Here is a 16,330-nt window from a genome sequence, read left to right on the forward strand (position 1 = left end):
AATAAATCAAACATGTTATACAGGATTGTTTTTTTTACAAGACTGTTTTCACAAAATGTACTTATCAACTGCAAACTTCCATTACTCTAAGAGCACCCACTTTTTGTTATTTCACTATGACTTAAGTACCGCTGTCTGAGGACTATCTACTTTTCCTTTTCTCCTTTATAGTCCACTCCTTTTGGTCAGGGCCTAAGGAATCTGGTCAAAAGGAGTGCACTATAAAGGGAGTAGGGTCCCAGTTTGGACCTAAATAATTGTGGCTGATCTTGAGAAGGGAGTTGTCCAGCTTGTTGTCCTTGTTCATATATCCCTCTAGGAGGCAGTATCGGGTCACATACCCAGAGCCTGCATACTCAGACAGGTTGAGGTCGACGTAACCCACCTAATACAAATAACATGGAAATTGGGGAGATATTATTACTGAATATGTGAGAAAAAGTGATTCCCTACGGAAAAAGCAACCCTCATGCATCTATATCTTCCATGTCTGCCAATGTCTGCCAAAGCAACAACTACTCTTGCTGGGGTCCAGAAAAATGAAGGCAGTTTATACAATTTTAAAAACATTACAATACATTCACAGATTTCACAACACACTGTGTGCCCTCAGGCCCCTACTCCACCACTACCACATATCTACAGTAATAAATCCATGTGTATGTATAGTGCGTATGTTATCGTGTGTGTGTATGTGTATGTGCATGTGTCTGTACCAATGTTTGTATTGCTTCACAGTTCACGCTGTTCCATAAGGTGTTTTTTTATATGTTTTTTAAATCTAATTGTACTGCTTGTGTCAGTTACTTGGGGTGTCAGTTACTTGGGGTGGCAGGTAGCCTAGTGGTTGGGCTTGTAACCGAAAGGTTGCAAGATCGAATCCCGAGCTGACAAGGTAGAAATCTGTCGTTCTGCCCCTGAACAAGGCAGTTAACCCACTGTTCCTCGGCCGTCATTGAAAATAAGAATTTGTTCTAAACTGACTTGCCTAGTTAAATAAAAAATAAATAAAAAATTGATGTGGAATAGAGTTCCATGTAGTCATGGCTCTATGTAGTACTGTGTGCCTCCCATAGTCTGTTCTGGACTTGGGGACTATGAAGAGGCCTCTTGTGGTATGCATGGGTGTCGGAGCTGTGGCCAGTAGATTAGACAGACAGATCGGTGCATTCAACATGTCAGTACCTCTCATAAATAAAAGTAGTGATGAAGTCAATCTCCCCTCCACTTTCAGCCAGGAGAGATTGACATGCATATTACTAATATTAGCTCTCTGTGTACATCCAAGGGTCAGCCGTGCTGCCCTATTTTGAGCCAATTGCAATTTTCCTAAGTCTTTTTTATGGCACCTGACGACACGACTGAACAGTAGTCAAGGTGCGACAAAACTAAGGCCTGTCTTGTTGATAGTGTTGTTAAGAAGGCAGAGCATCGCTTTATTATAGACAGACATCTCCCCATCTTAGCTACTACTGCATCAATATGTTTTGACCATGACAGTTTACAATCTAGGGTTACTCCAATCAGTTTAGTCATCTCAACTTGATCAATTTCCACATTATTTATTACAATATTTAGTTGATGTTTTAGGGTTTAGTGAGTGTTTTGTTCCAAATACAATGCTTTTAGTTTTATAAATATTTAGGGCTAACTTATTCCTTGCCACCCACTCTGAAACTAACTGCAGCTCTTTGTTGAGTGTTAAAGTCATTTCAGTCGCTGTAGTAGCTGATGTTGAGTCATCCACATACATAGACATTAGCTTAACTCAAAGTCAGTGGCATGTCATTAGTAAAAACTGAAAAAACCAAGGGGCCAAACAGCTGCCCTGGGGAATTCCTGATTCTAACTGGATTATATTTGAGAGTCTTCCTTTAAAGAACACCCTCCGTGTTAAGTTAGACAAGTATTATTGCCGGGGGTGTAAAGCCATAACACATACGTTTTTCCAGCAGCAGACTATCATCAATAATGTAAAAAGCTGTACTGAAGTCTAACAAGACAGCTCCCACTATCATTTTATCAGCAATTTCTCTCAGCCAATCATCAGTCATTTGTGTAAGTGCTGTGCTTGTTGAGTGTCCTTCCCCATAAGCATGCTGAAATTCTGTTGTCAATTTGTTTACTGTGAAATAGCATTGTATCTGGTCAAACACCATTTTTTCCAGAAGTTTACTAAGGTTTGGTAATAGGCTGATTGGTCGGCTATTTGAGCCAGTAAAGGGGCTTTACTATTCTTGGGTAGCGGAATGACTTTAGCTTCCCTCCAGGCCTGAGGGCACACACTCTCTAGTAGGCTTAAATTGAAGATGTGGCAAATAGGAGTGGTAATATTATCTGCTATTATCCTCAGTAATTTTCCATCCAGATTGTCAGACCCCGGTGGCTTGTCATTGTTGATAGACAACAATAATTTTTTACCTCTTCCACACTGACTTTACGGAATTCAAAAGTACAATTCTTATCTTTCATAATTTGGTCCGATATACTTGGATGTGTAGTGTCAGAGTTTGTTGCTGGCATGTCATCCCTAAGTTTGCTTATCTTGCCAATGAAAAAGTAATTAAAGTAGTTGGCAATATCATTGGTCTTTGTGATGAATGAGCCATCTGATTCAATGAATGAAGGAGCCATCTGATTCAATGAATGAAGGAGCCGAGTTGGCTTTTTTACCCCAAAATTTCATTTCAGGTGCCCCAAAGCTTTTTACTATCATTCTTTAAATCATTTATCTTTGTTTCATAGTGTAGTTTATTTTTATTTAGTTTAGTCACATGATTTCTTAATTTGCAGTATGTTTGCCAATCAGTTGGGCTGCCAGACTTAATTGACATTTTTACAGTAATTTTCTTAATAGGTGCGTGCTTATTAGTAACTGGAATAAGTAGTTTCATAAATGCGTTAAGTGCAGTATCTGGTTGCTCCTCGTTACACACCACAGACCAGCAAATATTCTTTACATTATCAACATTTGAATCACAACCAAACTACTTGCATGACCTCTTATACACTATATTAGGCCCAGGCTTTGGAACTTTGGTTTTCCTAGATATGGCTATTATATTGTGATCACTACATCCTATGTATTTGGATACTGCTTTAAAGCAAATATCTGCAGCGTTAGTAAAGATGTGATCAATACATGTTGATGATTTAATTCCTGTGCTGTTTGTAACTACCGTGGTAGGTTGACTGACAACCTGATCCAGGTTGCAGGCACTGGTTACAGTTTGAAGTTTTTTCCTGAGTGGGAAGCTTGATGATAGCCAGTCAATATTTAAATCACCCAGAAAATATACTTCTCTGTTGATATCACATACATTATCAAGCATTTCACACATATTATCCAGATACTGACTGTTAGCACTTGGTGGTCTATAGCAGCTTCCCACAATAATGGGCTTGAGGTGAGGCAGATGAACCTGAAGCCATATTACTTCAACAGTATTTAACATTATATCGTCTCTAAGCTTTACAGGAATGTGGTTTTGAATATAGACCACAACACCACCTCTGTTGGCATTTCTGTCTTTTCAGTAGATGTTATAAACATGTATTTCTACCACTGTATCATCAAAGGTATTATCTAAGTGAGTTTCAGAGATAGTCAGAATATGAATGTCATCTGTTACAAGCAAGTTATTGACTTCATGGACCTTGTTTCTTCGGCTACATATGTTAATATGGGCTATTTTTAGCACTTTTCTGGGTTGCTTGATTGTTTTTAATGCTTTACTGGGAAGCTTATCAGAGGTAGACTTACTCATGTTACTTACATTGGAGCTGATAGTGCAGGATGAGCTGCATAAAGTGGTCTACCTACTATTGCACACCGCCTCAGTGCTAACAGTGTAACTCTGGTTTATAGGCTCATGATTACTGCTTACAATAGCTGTAGGATAAACATATGTATTCGGTGCAATTAGGGGTACATAAATTAAATGACTTACATTGTGTTTGCCAATGCCCCTAAGATCATGTACATTTGATGGGGCATTATGACGACTCATTGTCACAATGGTAGGGATTAACTGAGCTGGTCTTGGATCATTTATGGGGTGGCAGGTAGTCTAGTGGTTAGAGCGTTGGGCCAAATCCAAATGAAATCAAATTGTATTTGTCACATGCACATTGTTAGCAGATGTTAATGCGAGTGTAGCGAAATGCTTGTGCTTCTAGTTCCGACAATGCAGTAATAACCAGCGAGTAATCTAACCTAACAATTTCACAACAACTACCTTATACACACAGTGTAAAGGAATGAATACGAATATATACATTAAAATATATGCATGAGTGATGGTACAGAACGGCATAGGCAAGATGCAGTAGATGGTATCGAGTACAGTATATACATATGAGATGAGTAATGTAGGGTATGTAAACATATAAAAGGGGCATTGTTTAGAGTGGCTAGTGATACATGTATTACATCAAGATGGCAAGATGCAGTAGATGGTATTGAGTACAGTATATACATATGAGATGAGTAATGTAGGGTATGTAAACATTATATGAAGTGGCATTGATTAAAGTGGCTAGTGATACATTTTACATAAATGTTTACATTATTAAAGTGGCTGGAGTTGAGTCAGTATGTTGGCAGCAGCCACTCAATGTTAGTGATGGCTGTTTAACAGTCTGATGGCCTTGAGATAGAAGCTGTTTTTCAGTCTCTCGGTCCCTGCTTTGATGCACATGTACTGACCTCGCCTTCTGGATGACAGCGGGGTGAACAGGCAGTGGCTCGGGTGGTTGTTGTCCTTGATGATCTTTATGGCCTTCCTGTGACATCGGGTGGTGTAGGTGTCCTGCAGGGCAGGTAGTTTGCCCCCGGTGATGCGTTGTGCAGACCTCACTACCCTCTGGAGAGCCTTACGGTTGTGGGCCGAGCAGTTGCCGTACCAGGCGGTGATACAGCCCGACAGGATGCTCTCGTTTGTGCATCTGTAAAATTTTGTGAGTGCTTTTGGTGACAAGCTGAATTTCGTCAGCCTCCTGAGGTTGTGTGGCTGGCCCAATTCAGTTTGTCAGTGATGTGTACGCCAAGGAACTTAAAACTTACTACCCTCTCCACTACTGTCCCGTCGATGTGGATAGGGGGGTGCTCCCTCTGCTGTTTCCTGAAGTCCACGATCATCTCCATTGTTTTGTTGACGTTGAGTGTGAGGTTATTTTCCTGACACCAGTAACCGAAAGGTTGCTATCAAATCAAAATCAAATCAAATTTTATTGGTCACATACACATGGTTAGCAGATGTTAATGCAAGTGTAGCAAAATGCTTGTGCTTCTAGTTCCGACAATGCAGTAATAACCAACAAGTAATCTAACCTAACAATTCCACAACTACTACCTTATACACACAAGTGTAAAGGGATAAAGAATATGTACATAAAGATATATGAATGAGTGATGGTACAGAACGGCATAGGCAAGATGCAGTAGATGGTATAGAGTACAGTATATACATATGAGATGAGTAATGTAGGGTATGTAAACATAAAGTGGCATAGTTTAAAGTGGCTAGTGATACATGTATTACATAAAGATGGCAAGATGCAGTAGATGATATAGAGTACAGTATATACATATACATATGAGATGAGTAATGTAGGGTATGTAAACATTATATTAAGTGGCATTGTTTAAAGTGGCTAGTGGTAAATTTTTACATAATTTCCATCAATTCCCATTATTGAAGTGGCTGGAGTTGAGTCAGTATGTTGGCAGTATGAGGCAGTATGTTGCTAGATCGAATCCCTGAGCTGACAAGGTAAAAATATGTCGTTCTGCCCCTGAACAAGGCAGTTAACCCACTGTTCCTAAGCCATCATTGTAAATAAGAATTTGTTCTTAACTGATTTGCCTAGTTAAATAAAATAAAAATAACATTTGGCAGTAATTGTTTCAACGCAGCCTTGAAATGCGTGGACAGGAGCCAAGATGATTTGGATGGAGTCTGTCATTCCTATAGAGTATCTTCTGTTTCCAGAAGGTGTCAAAGTTATCAATAAAAGTGACTCTAGCAAGTCTTTTAGCAAGATGTGTAATGCCAGCAGTCTGCTGAATCTTTCACACCCGCGGCCTAACGATGGTACTGGACCTGAAATTATTGGCCATTTTTTGGAGTCTTTTAATGGTAAAATCAGTTAAAATAAATTTTCAAATGTTCCAAGATAGCCCTCCTGATGTCGTTTGACATGGACTATGCCAGTGTCAGCTCCCGGCATCTGTGGTAGAACAGTAGGAAGCAGCCTTGATATGTCCTGTACTCGTGCTCCTGGGTAGCACAGGGTTTTTGCCTTGGGGACCGAGGTGTTTCTCACCATAGAGCTGCCTTTGATGACAGCTGGTGATGTTGAATGGGCCGGTCTTTCAGGCAGCCTCATGGCTGGGAGCTCCGAGGATCTGAACACGAGGTAGAGGCCACCGGAGAGAGGGACAGAGCCGAGGACGAAGACGCAGGTACCTCCGGATCCGATCTTGATTGGGAAGCCACAAAGGTTGGGAGCATGGCCATGAACATGTGGAACAGTGGTCACTCTTCTCTCAAACAAACCTTTTGGTATGACCTTCCTTCCTTTGTGTCCTGCATGAAGAGAAGAACATGTTGTTTAATCTTTCTCATAATTTCTCTTTCATTTAGCACATTTGAATAAGATTCTGAAATGGAACACAACACGTCTCAATTCATGTATGATGTTTTACCAAAACTCAGCAAAAAAAGAAACGTCCTCTCACTGTCAACTGCGTTAATTTTCAGAAAAATTAACATGTGTAAATATTTGTATGACCATAACAAGATTCAACAACTGAGACATAAACTGAACAAGTTCCACAGACATGTGACTAACAGAAATGGAATAATGTGTCCCTGAACAAAGGGGGGGTCAAAATCAAAAGTAACAGTCAGTATCTGGTGTGGCCACCACCTGCATTAAGTCCTGCAGTGCATCTCCTCCTCATGGACTGCACAAGATTTGCCAGTTATTGCTGTGAGATGTTACCCCACTCTTCCATCAAGGCACCTGCAAGTTCCCAGACATTTCTGGGAGGAATGGCCCTAGCCCTCACCCTCCGATCCAACAGGTCCCAGACGTGCTCCATGGGATTGAGATCCAGGCTCTTCGCTGGCCATGGCAAAACACTGACATTCCTGTTTTGCATGAAATCACGCACAGAACAAGCAGTATGGCGAGTGGCATTGTCATGCTGGAGGGTCATGAGCCTGCAGGAAGGGTACCACATGAGGGAGGAGGATGTCTTCCCTGTAACGCACAGCGTTGAGATTGCCTGCAATGACAACAAGCTCAGTCAGATGATGCTGTGACACACCGCCCCAGACCATGACAGACCCTCCACCTCCAAATCGATCCCGCTCCAGAGTACAGGCCTCGGTGTAATGCTCATTCCGTCGACGATAAATGCGAATCCAACCATCAACCCCGATGAGACAAAACCGCGACTCGTCAGTGAAGAGCACTTTTTGCCAGTCCTGTCTGGTCCAGCGACGATGGGTTTGTGCCCATAGGCGACGTTGTTGCCGGTGATGTCTGGTGAGGACCTGCCTTACAACAGGCCTACAAGCCCTCAGTCCAGCCTTTCTCAGCCTATTGCGGACAGTCTGACCACTGATGGAGGGATTGTGCGTTCCTGGTGTAACTCGGGCAGTTGTTGTTGCCATCCTGTACCTGTCCCGCAGGTGTGATGTTCGGATGTACCGATCCTGTGCAGGTGTTGTTACACGTGGTCTGCCACTGCGAGGACGATCAGCTGTCCGTCCTGTCTCCCTGTAGCGCTGTCTTAGGCATCTCACAGGACGGACATTGCAATTTATTGCCCTGGCCACATCTGCGGTCCTCATGCCTCCTTGCAGCATGCCTAAGGCACGTTCACGCAGATGAGCAGGGACACTGGGCATCTTTCTTTTGGTGTTTTTCAGAGTCAGTAGAAAGGCCTCTTTAGTGTTCTAAGTTTTCATAACTGTGACCTTAATAATTGCCTACCGTCTGTAAGCTGTTAGTGTCTTAACGACCGTTCCACAGGTGCATGTTCATTAATTGTTTATGGTTCATTGAACAAGCATGGAAAACAGTGTTTAAACTCTTTACAATGAAGATCTGTGAAGTTATTTGGATTTTTACGAATTATCTTTGAAAGACAGGGTCTTGAAAAAAGGACGATTATTTTTTTTGCTGAGTTTAGATGGGAGATTTTATCTAATTTTACTCCACTTAGCAGCAATTATCATATCTGTATCCTAAATGGTACCCTATTCCCCATGTAGTGCACTATATAGGGAATAGAGTGCCATTTGGGACAAATATACAGTTTTAAGGCAGAGCCTTTCATTTATGATAAGTTAGCTAACCTTACGAAATGACAGTCTACACATGCAGTCGTCCAGGACTCCAGACAAGCTGTTGACTGCTGTTTGGCACTCAAATTCAAACATCTTTCCCCATTGGACTGAGTGGTGCTGGACTTCCAGTCTGTGGGCTACACACACAACTTGATAATAGTATTTCTGTAACTTTTGGTGAATCTTAAGTCTTTCTTCAAATCTTGGATGTTCGCCTCTAATGCTATCTGTTCTTGCTTCCCTCTTATGTTTTCAGGAGGCAAGAGGACATGAGGAATCGAGGAGACGTTACAGATTCAACTACAAGCTCCCTTGCACTCTAGAGTTGCTGACAACACCATATTTCTGCTGTACCACTCTCCATGCTCACCTTGGAGATTCCTCAGTAAAGGAGCCATCAAGCAAGCACACTTTGCAGAAAAATCAACCCTGTGACTTGTGCCACATTTCCCAGCTCATCCAAGAGTAGGGAGACAGAGAAGTTGTGCATCCAGAAGTGTTTCCTGAGCACTGTGCGGGTATGCAAGCTGCCAACCGCCTACTATCCTCCATAGTCCCGTTTCCAGAGGCCCCTATACAACTTGACTTACTAGAGGGCAGATACAGTAGATGACTATATGCAGGGTTGTGTTCATTAGAGCACACCGTAGCAAAACGTTTTACAACAGAAAATATAAATCTGTGTTCTCATTGGATGTTTCAGCTAGTAGCTGCCTGATTCGAAACATTTTCTCCCAACTGAACACGACTCAGCAATAAAATGACATGTCACAGCATGGTCCAAATCACAACACAGGGGCTTTGTGACATCATACTGTTTCTAGACCAGAATGGTCATCTTCCAAACTAAGTAAGTCATCACAAAACAAACTGAAGAGGTTCAACAAAGAGACATTTAAACTTTAATTAAGGACATTACAAAAGACATGATTACAAAAGACATGTATTCTAAATCATAAAAAATAAACAACATTCCAAGCCATATGATTCTGTCCTCATATTTCATTCACACATCTTTTGAGACAATCACACACACAAGGTTTACATCAACACCATCACAGAGCAGATCATCAACAGTCAAGTTGTGGTTTGACTGCGGTGAAATAAAGCATTTCATGAAAAGCTTTTCAGTGAGACTTTTCAGTTCAAAGGGGTAACTTTAAGGTCCCCCTCCAGCACACCCTCCCAAAGGGTGTATAGTATAGCCTACATGCTCCACGACATCCAAAATTCTCCAACCCCAAATGGCACCCCTTTTCCTATAAAGTGCACTACGTTTTACCATAGCCCTATGGGCAATGGTCAAAGTAGTATACTAAATAGGTAATAGGGTGCCTTTTGTGACAGGGAACATGTTCCAGTCCACAGGCCTGACAGTGAAACTGCTCCCCCCTCCTGTGGAACAACAAGGCTTCTGATTGTGTCATGTTTTGTCTTTGATTATCATGTCTTGTCCCTGTGCTTCCCTTCTATTAGTTTCCCTCTGCTGGTCTTATTAGGTTCTTTCCCTCTTTCTATCCCTCTCTCTCCCCCTCCCTCTCTCCCTCTCTCGCTCTCTCTCTCTATCGTTCCGTTCCTGCTCCCAGCTGTTCCTCATTCTCCTAACTACCTCATTTACTCTTTCACACCTGTCCCCTATTTTGCCCTCTGATTAGAGTCCCTATTTCTCCCTCTGTTTTCCGCTTCTGTCCTTGTCGGATCCTTGTTTGATGTTTGCTGTTCTGTGTCCTTGTTCCGCCCTGTCGTGTTTTTGCCTTCTTCAGATGCTGCGTGTGAGCAGGTGTCTATGTCAGCTACGGCCTGTGCCTTCCCGAAGCGACCTGCAGTCTGTGGTCGCGTCTCCAGTCGTTCCTCTCTACTGACGAGAGGATTTCAGTTTTCCTGTTTTGGATTTACCTAAGATAATATCCAGGAGTATCGTTTTTTGTTTAAGACTGGAATAAAGACTCTGTTTCTATTAAGTCGCTTTTGGGTCCTCATTCACCAGCATAACAGATTGGGCATCGTCCTACTCTGATTGTCTCTCTGAACTGTCCTCCTCACTCCTTCTCAGCCTCATCCAAGGCCATCCGTTTCAGTAGCCGCCGCTCCTTCCGGTCTCGCATCCGCTCTTTGAAGTCTTCCAGCTCTTTCCTCTGTAACACAGATCGTTCAGTCATAATCTACCACTGTCAATCAAAACAGTTATTTTTAAACTTTATTTGTAGATTTTCAATTATGAGGACAGAGACAACAAATACAACATCCTCTGTCCTTCGATCCCCCACCAAATCAAAACAGTTCTTAACATAATATTTTGAGTAGAATATCCCTTTAAATTGTATTGGGAGTGGGATATTCCTTTAATCTCAAATCTTTACCCTCCAAAAGTATCACTATTAGTAGGCATTGATATTTGTCATACTTCATTGTTCCTAAATCAAGAGAAAATGTGTTTTATTTCTTATTCTTGGGGGGTATTTTTTTAACTACATTGTTGGTTAAGGGCTTGTAAGTAAGCATTTCACTGTTGTATTTGGCACATGTAACAAATAAAATGTGATTTGATATGTTGGCATAATAACATGACCTTATTCACACACTCACATGCATCTTCTCATCAGTTGGGAAAATCTCCCTATGAAGGTTGTAGAAGAAATCACCATGAAAGAGGAAAGGAAAGTTTAACATTAATGAACATCAGATAAAAAACTACTTATGACATGGTCATACACAAAATGTCAGAATTTGCTTTAGTTTGTCAGACAGTACTGTCAACATTTTCAGACTGTCTACACAATCTAATAATGTGTAGCCTAAACAAAGTTTAAAGCACTGAAAGAATGAATCAGAGCCTAATAACCCATTGGGCTTTATTGTGTATTAGCCTCAACAATTGTTATGCATGTAGCAATAAGAACTCTTTACAATGGAAGTAATAGCTCTCTAAAACCACACCACCTACATTTGAAGTTAACAGAGGAGTGAGGCAAGGTTGCCCAATTAGTGCATTCCTCTACCTCTTGACAACTCAGGTTTTACATCTACTAGTATCCCAGAATTCCTTTACGGGTATTAATATAGATTAAATAATTAACACCTCTGCATAATCAAAACAGCTTATGTTAAAGTTCACAGTTAGCTAGTGTTATGTAAACGCAAGCTCAAAAGAAGCAGTGGCCTAGCTTTGGCCCCAGGTGAGAGCAGGTGCCCATGTAAATGGGAAGTTTGAGCCTTTTGGGTAAACACTTGTGTGTTGCTTTGCCATGTGGTATAACGAACTGAAGTAGATAAACCAATGAAGAAGCTGATAATGTGTAGCGTGATTATTTTTGTTGTGATGCAGCGCATGGGATTGTGAAGACTAAAGTGTAGGGTATAGCAATGTACTAATGCAACCTGTGCGTGTACGCGGCGTTACGTACGTCACGTTCTGTCTGCGCATGACGTCACCGACGACGAGAGGTGTTTGTTCTGGATCCTGGGAAAGAAAGATCCCGCGCACCTTGACAACCGAATAAAAGAGGTAAAACGTATTCGTTTTTTTTTTTTTTTTCCCACACCGTGTGAATGCACGCCTTTATAAAGTAATGTATTTCACACGAAGCTCCTGTTGAGCACAAATCTAAGGACTCCGTCGTTTTTGAGGTCGTCGTAGCGTGCGCCTACAGGGAGCGAGCGGTCTGTAGGCCTGCTACTGAGACACGGGAATTGAACAAGCTAACTAAGATATCCCTTTCTAATATCTCTGATTAAGCTAACAAAAAACGAACCCTTCAGTGTTAACGTTATGGCCTAGTATTGTCCTGATTACATCACAACCTACTTAATTTGGATTTCCACGGGCCTCTCTTAACAAGATTACAGTAACGTTAGCTAAGCTAACTGTATCAACTAGCTACCTATCATCACTAGTATTAGTTAGCTAGATAGCTACCTTGCTATCACTTGCCACAGGTCGTTGACTTGGCTAGTTGTTAGCCAGCTAACAACATCAACAGTATTGACAACTAGTTGATTAGCTAGCAAGTAAGCCAACTAAAGCTGCTTTCGTATGAGCTCAGCTTGCTGTGTTGGATGGTATGCGCGAGACTACCGAACCTTTTGGGAATACTGGTACAAAAATTGTTACGTAGTTAGCTTACATTCTAGAAGAGAAGATACGCAAGAAACACATCATTTTCAGTTCAGTAGGTCGCTAACTAGCTGGATTTTTAACAAATGGTCACTTTCCAAATTTAACGAGGATGAACGTGTTTACTTCTCACATATCTGGGCAGACAATTTGACAATGACAAGTGACTGTTCATACAACGCCATTTTCGTTCCCCCAACTGGATTTGAAGTAGGTAATATTTCGTAACTACGCCAAGGATCCACCACTGTAATGTTACGTTAGCTTGCTAGCTAACGTTAGCTGCTTCCGACTGGACTCTTTGTATACCTAACGAGACTTCGTTTTAAGCGTGTTCTCTTGCTCGATTTGGCGAAACCGTGACATCTGCACTTATGCAGTTGCCACTAAAGTAATATAGTAACAAAACATTTGAAAAGGCGTTTGGGATTTTGAATAGGGACTTGAAGCTGCTTGCTTGCAGTCGCCATTTTGTGTTGTCCCGGGAGGTCTGAAGAGAAGTGGAAAAACGTTGGCGGTTTATAGAACAGATGTAAGGCAACAAGCTGAATTGTCATATTTTGTTTGTCTGAAATCTCATCCATAGAGTGAACATTGTTGGTGTATTTCAAGTACAGTATCGTAGCCTTGTTTTCCGTGACAATTTCGCTGCTACTGTCGACGCTGTACTTTCGTTTTGACTGATTACTCTCGACTTTGGCATACCGTTAGTATCCTCTGATTAGGGTCAGAACAAGCATTTCACCTATTGATGTTGCCCAGGCCTTGTATTTGTATCCTTAAGTACACACACTTCACTTAATGGTATTTTGCCTACTCTATGTACCAGGACCCCTCGGAGCTGTCACCTCTTTTTCTCTGTTGCATTGCTTTTCTGAAAGTCAATTGCATTTACCATTAACGTTATTGGTAAAGTTGAATTGCATTTATGAAGTTTTTAGGTTAGTGTGTTTATATGTCCATCCGTATCTATCTACACTGGTACCACATGCATCTGGATTTGTGTCAAAAGGTAGTGGAAATAATTAGGGAGCATCCAATAAAATGTGCTGTAAACACAAGGGGGGTTGAAAGACAGGAGGGGTGTTGAGGTAAGAGGAAGAACAGGAGAATTTGGCTAAACCCTTTGATCAAGTCAAATGTGTGACGACTCCACTGTCCAGCCTAGCAACGAAAGCAGGATGTAACAAAAGATTTCCAGAAAAATGCATGTTAAATATTCACAATATTAGTAGAGCGAGAAAGTTAGGGCTATATTAATTTGGGATGTGATTTTTTACTGCTATTTTTTAAACATTTTTATTTTTATTTTTACTGCTATTTTTTTAGTAGGTTAGCACTAAAACGATAAAATGTATAAAGTTCCACGTGAATTCACAATGCAGCTTTGCTGCTGGCAACGGTTTGGGTCCCACGGTGCATCCCTTTCAAATAATTAAGCATTGCACCTGTACTGCCATTACTGTATTTCTTTCTCATTTAACTTCTTGCCATACAGGACTTTGCTGCTGTCGCTTGCCTTTCGCTGCCATTTTCCAACTGTTAAAACTTCTTATGGCTGCAGTCCCGTTAACGGGACCGATATGACAACAGCCAGTCGAAGTGCAGGGCGCCAAATTCAAAAAACAGAAATCTCATAATTAAAATTCCTCAGACATTCATGTGTCTTATATCATTTTAAAGGTAATCTTGTTGTTAATCCCACCAAAGTGTCCGATTTCAAATAGGCTTTTCAGCGAAAGCACTACAAATGATTATGTTAGGTCACCACAAAACCCAAAATAATCAGACATTTTTCCCAGCTAAAGATAGCTTCACAAAAACCAGAATAGAGATAAAATTAATCACTAACCTTCGATTATTTTCATCAGATGACACTCATAGGACTTCATGTTACACAATACATGCATGTTTTGTTTGATTAAATTCATATTTATATAAAAAAAATCTGAGTTTACTTTGAGGCGACTAGATTCACTAGTGGCAAAAACATCAAGTGACTTTGCATAGCCACATCGTTTCAACAGAAATACTCATAAATATAGATGATAATACAAGTTATACACATGGAATTATAGATATACCTCTCCTTAATGCAACCGCTGTGTCAGATTACAAAAAAACTTTACGGAAAAAGAAACCCACGCTATAATCTGAGACAGCGCTCAAAAGGAAAACACCACAGCCGCAAAGATGGCGTCAACATAAACAAGAAAATATATGATAAATATTCCCTTACCTTTGATGATCTACATCAGAAAGCACACCAGGAATCCCAGGTCCACAATAAATGTTTGTTTTGTTTGAAAAAATCCGTTATTTATGTCCAAATACCTTCTTTTGTTAGCGCGTCTGGTTTACATATCCAAACGCTAATTCTGGTCAGCGTTATATCGGACAAAAACTTCAAAAAGTGATATTACCGGTCGATAAAACATTTCAAACTAAGTACAGAATCAATCATTAGGATGTTTTTAACATATAGCTTCAATAAAGTTCCAACCGGAGTATTCTTTCTTGTCTTCGTGAGCAATGGAACACAAGTGACTACCATGAGGGAAAAGCATGATCAGAAAATGGCTGCTTGATGGACACCTGACTGATTCTGCTATCATTCTCTCCCACAACATCATAGAAGTCTCATTATAATTTCTATTGATGGTTGACATCTAGTGGAACCCCTAGGCAGTGCACAATCATTCATATCTCAAGGGGATTTCATTAGGGACTCTGGTGAATACATACAAGCTCAGATTTCTGACTTCCTGTTTTGATTTCAACTCAGGATTTTGCCTGCCAATATGAGTTCTGTTAATTTCAAACAGTTTTAGAAACTTTAGAGTGTTTTCTATCCAATACTAATAATAATATGCAAATATTAGCAACTATGACTGAGGAGCAGGCTGTTTGATATGGGCACCTTTCATCCAATCTACTCAATACTGCCCCTTCAGCCATAAGAAGTTTTTAACAATGATGACTTAATGGTGGATAGTTGACTCCAAAATAATTGGTGAATCGACTCCTACGATTTAGTATTTTTGGACCGGAGGAGTGATTAGTTGCCCTACGTCCGAGAACACAAACACTCGCATCTTTCATAGCTAGCTAGAGAGGGACCGGGAGAGGGGCACAGTATAAGCAGGTTGACCACCAGGTAGAGAGTCAGAACCATGCACTAGGCCTGTCTATCGGCAATCAAAAACTGTATCTCGCAATGGAATGGTGTGTATCATAATTTCTTGGCTTGCAATGTCTCGAACCTTCAATAAAGCAGGCCCTAGCATCAATGAATTGGCTAGGTTATTGAGATGAGCGAGATGCAACACTTAGCTCAAACACAGTATATGCACAGGTTTGGTAGCCAGGACAACCAAAGAGCGGGGAAGTTGAACCTCGCGCTTCAACACTCTTAGTTGTTGTGGAAATTTAAACACTACACTAGGCTGTTTACTTTCTGCATCAACGTTTTCACTTAGGGATTTTTCTTACTGTTAAGGATCCCAATTTAGTTTTAAAAGTTTGAACATTTAAACGTTCACACCATTTAATGGTAATCGAATACAACTCTTGAATTGCGTCCATCCCTAGTGAGGATATTGATTTTGAGGCTTAAGGTGGGGCATGGATAATTTCTTGGCTACATCTGTCTATATGCTGTTCAGATTGTCATTGAGGCCATGTAGCTATAGGGCAATTCCACAGTGACAAAATTATGCTGAGACTCAGATTTGTCTCTTAAAATGCATGCCAAACAAAAAAGCAATGATTGCAAAGTTCAACAAACCATACAACTCTATGCACAAGAAACACAACAATTTCTACAGAAAATGTAACAACATGTTTACTTGAA

The 16,330-nt window shown here is 40.8% G+C and overlaps 1 protein-coding gene, 1 long non-coding RNA gene and 1 pseudogene across 4 annotated transcripts in view; 1 reads left to right on the forward strand and 2 right to left on the reverse strand.

Annotated features, from left to right (window-relative positions):
• Window positions 1-205: 205 nt before the first annotated feature.
• On the reverse strand, window positions 206-8,915 carry LOC139564827 (early estrogen-induced gene 1 protein-like; annotated as a pseudogene).
• Window positions 8,916-9,242: 327 nt separating this feature from the next.
• On the reverse strand, window positions 9,243-11,899 carry LOC139565450 (uncharacterized). Its single transcript, XR_011672905.1, has 3 exons — window positions 11,768-11,899; window positions 10,950-10,980; window positions 9,243-10,498 (listed from the first exon to the last, which is right to left on the reverse strand). It is a non-coding gene; the product is annotated as an uncharacterized lncRNA (long non-coding RNA).
• Window positions 11,761-16,330, forward strand: part of LOC139565449 (bromodomain-containing protein 4-like) — a 47,373-nt gene continuing 42,803 nt past the window's right edge. Inside the window, exon 1 of one of the 3 annotated variants that reach the window (XM_071385809.1) lies at window positions 11,761-11,868. The gene's annotated coding sequence lies outside the window, so the exon portion shown is untranslated. Of the gene's footprint in view, window positions 11,869-12,549; window positions 12,688-12,886; window positions 13,010-16,330 lie in introns of those variants that run through there. The other 2 variants (XM_071385810.1, XM_071385811.1) reach the window with 2 other exon arrangements.

This window comes from Salvelinus alpinus, chromosome 36, assembly GCF_045679555.1.
Source record: "Salvelinus alpinus chromosome 36, SLU_Salpinus.1, whole genome shotgun sequence".
Taxonomy (NCBI): Eukaryota; Metazoa; Chordata; class Actinopteri; order Salmoniformes; family Salmonidae; genus Salvelinus; species Salvelinus alpinus.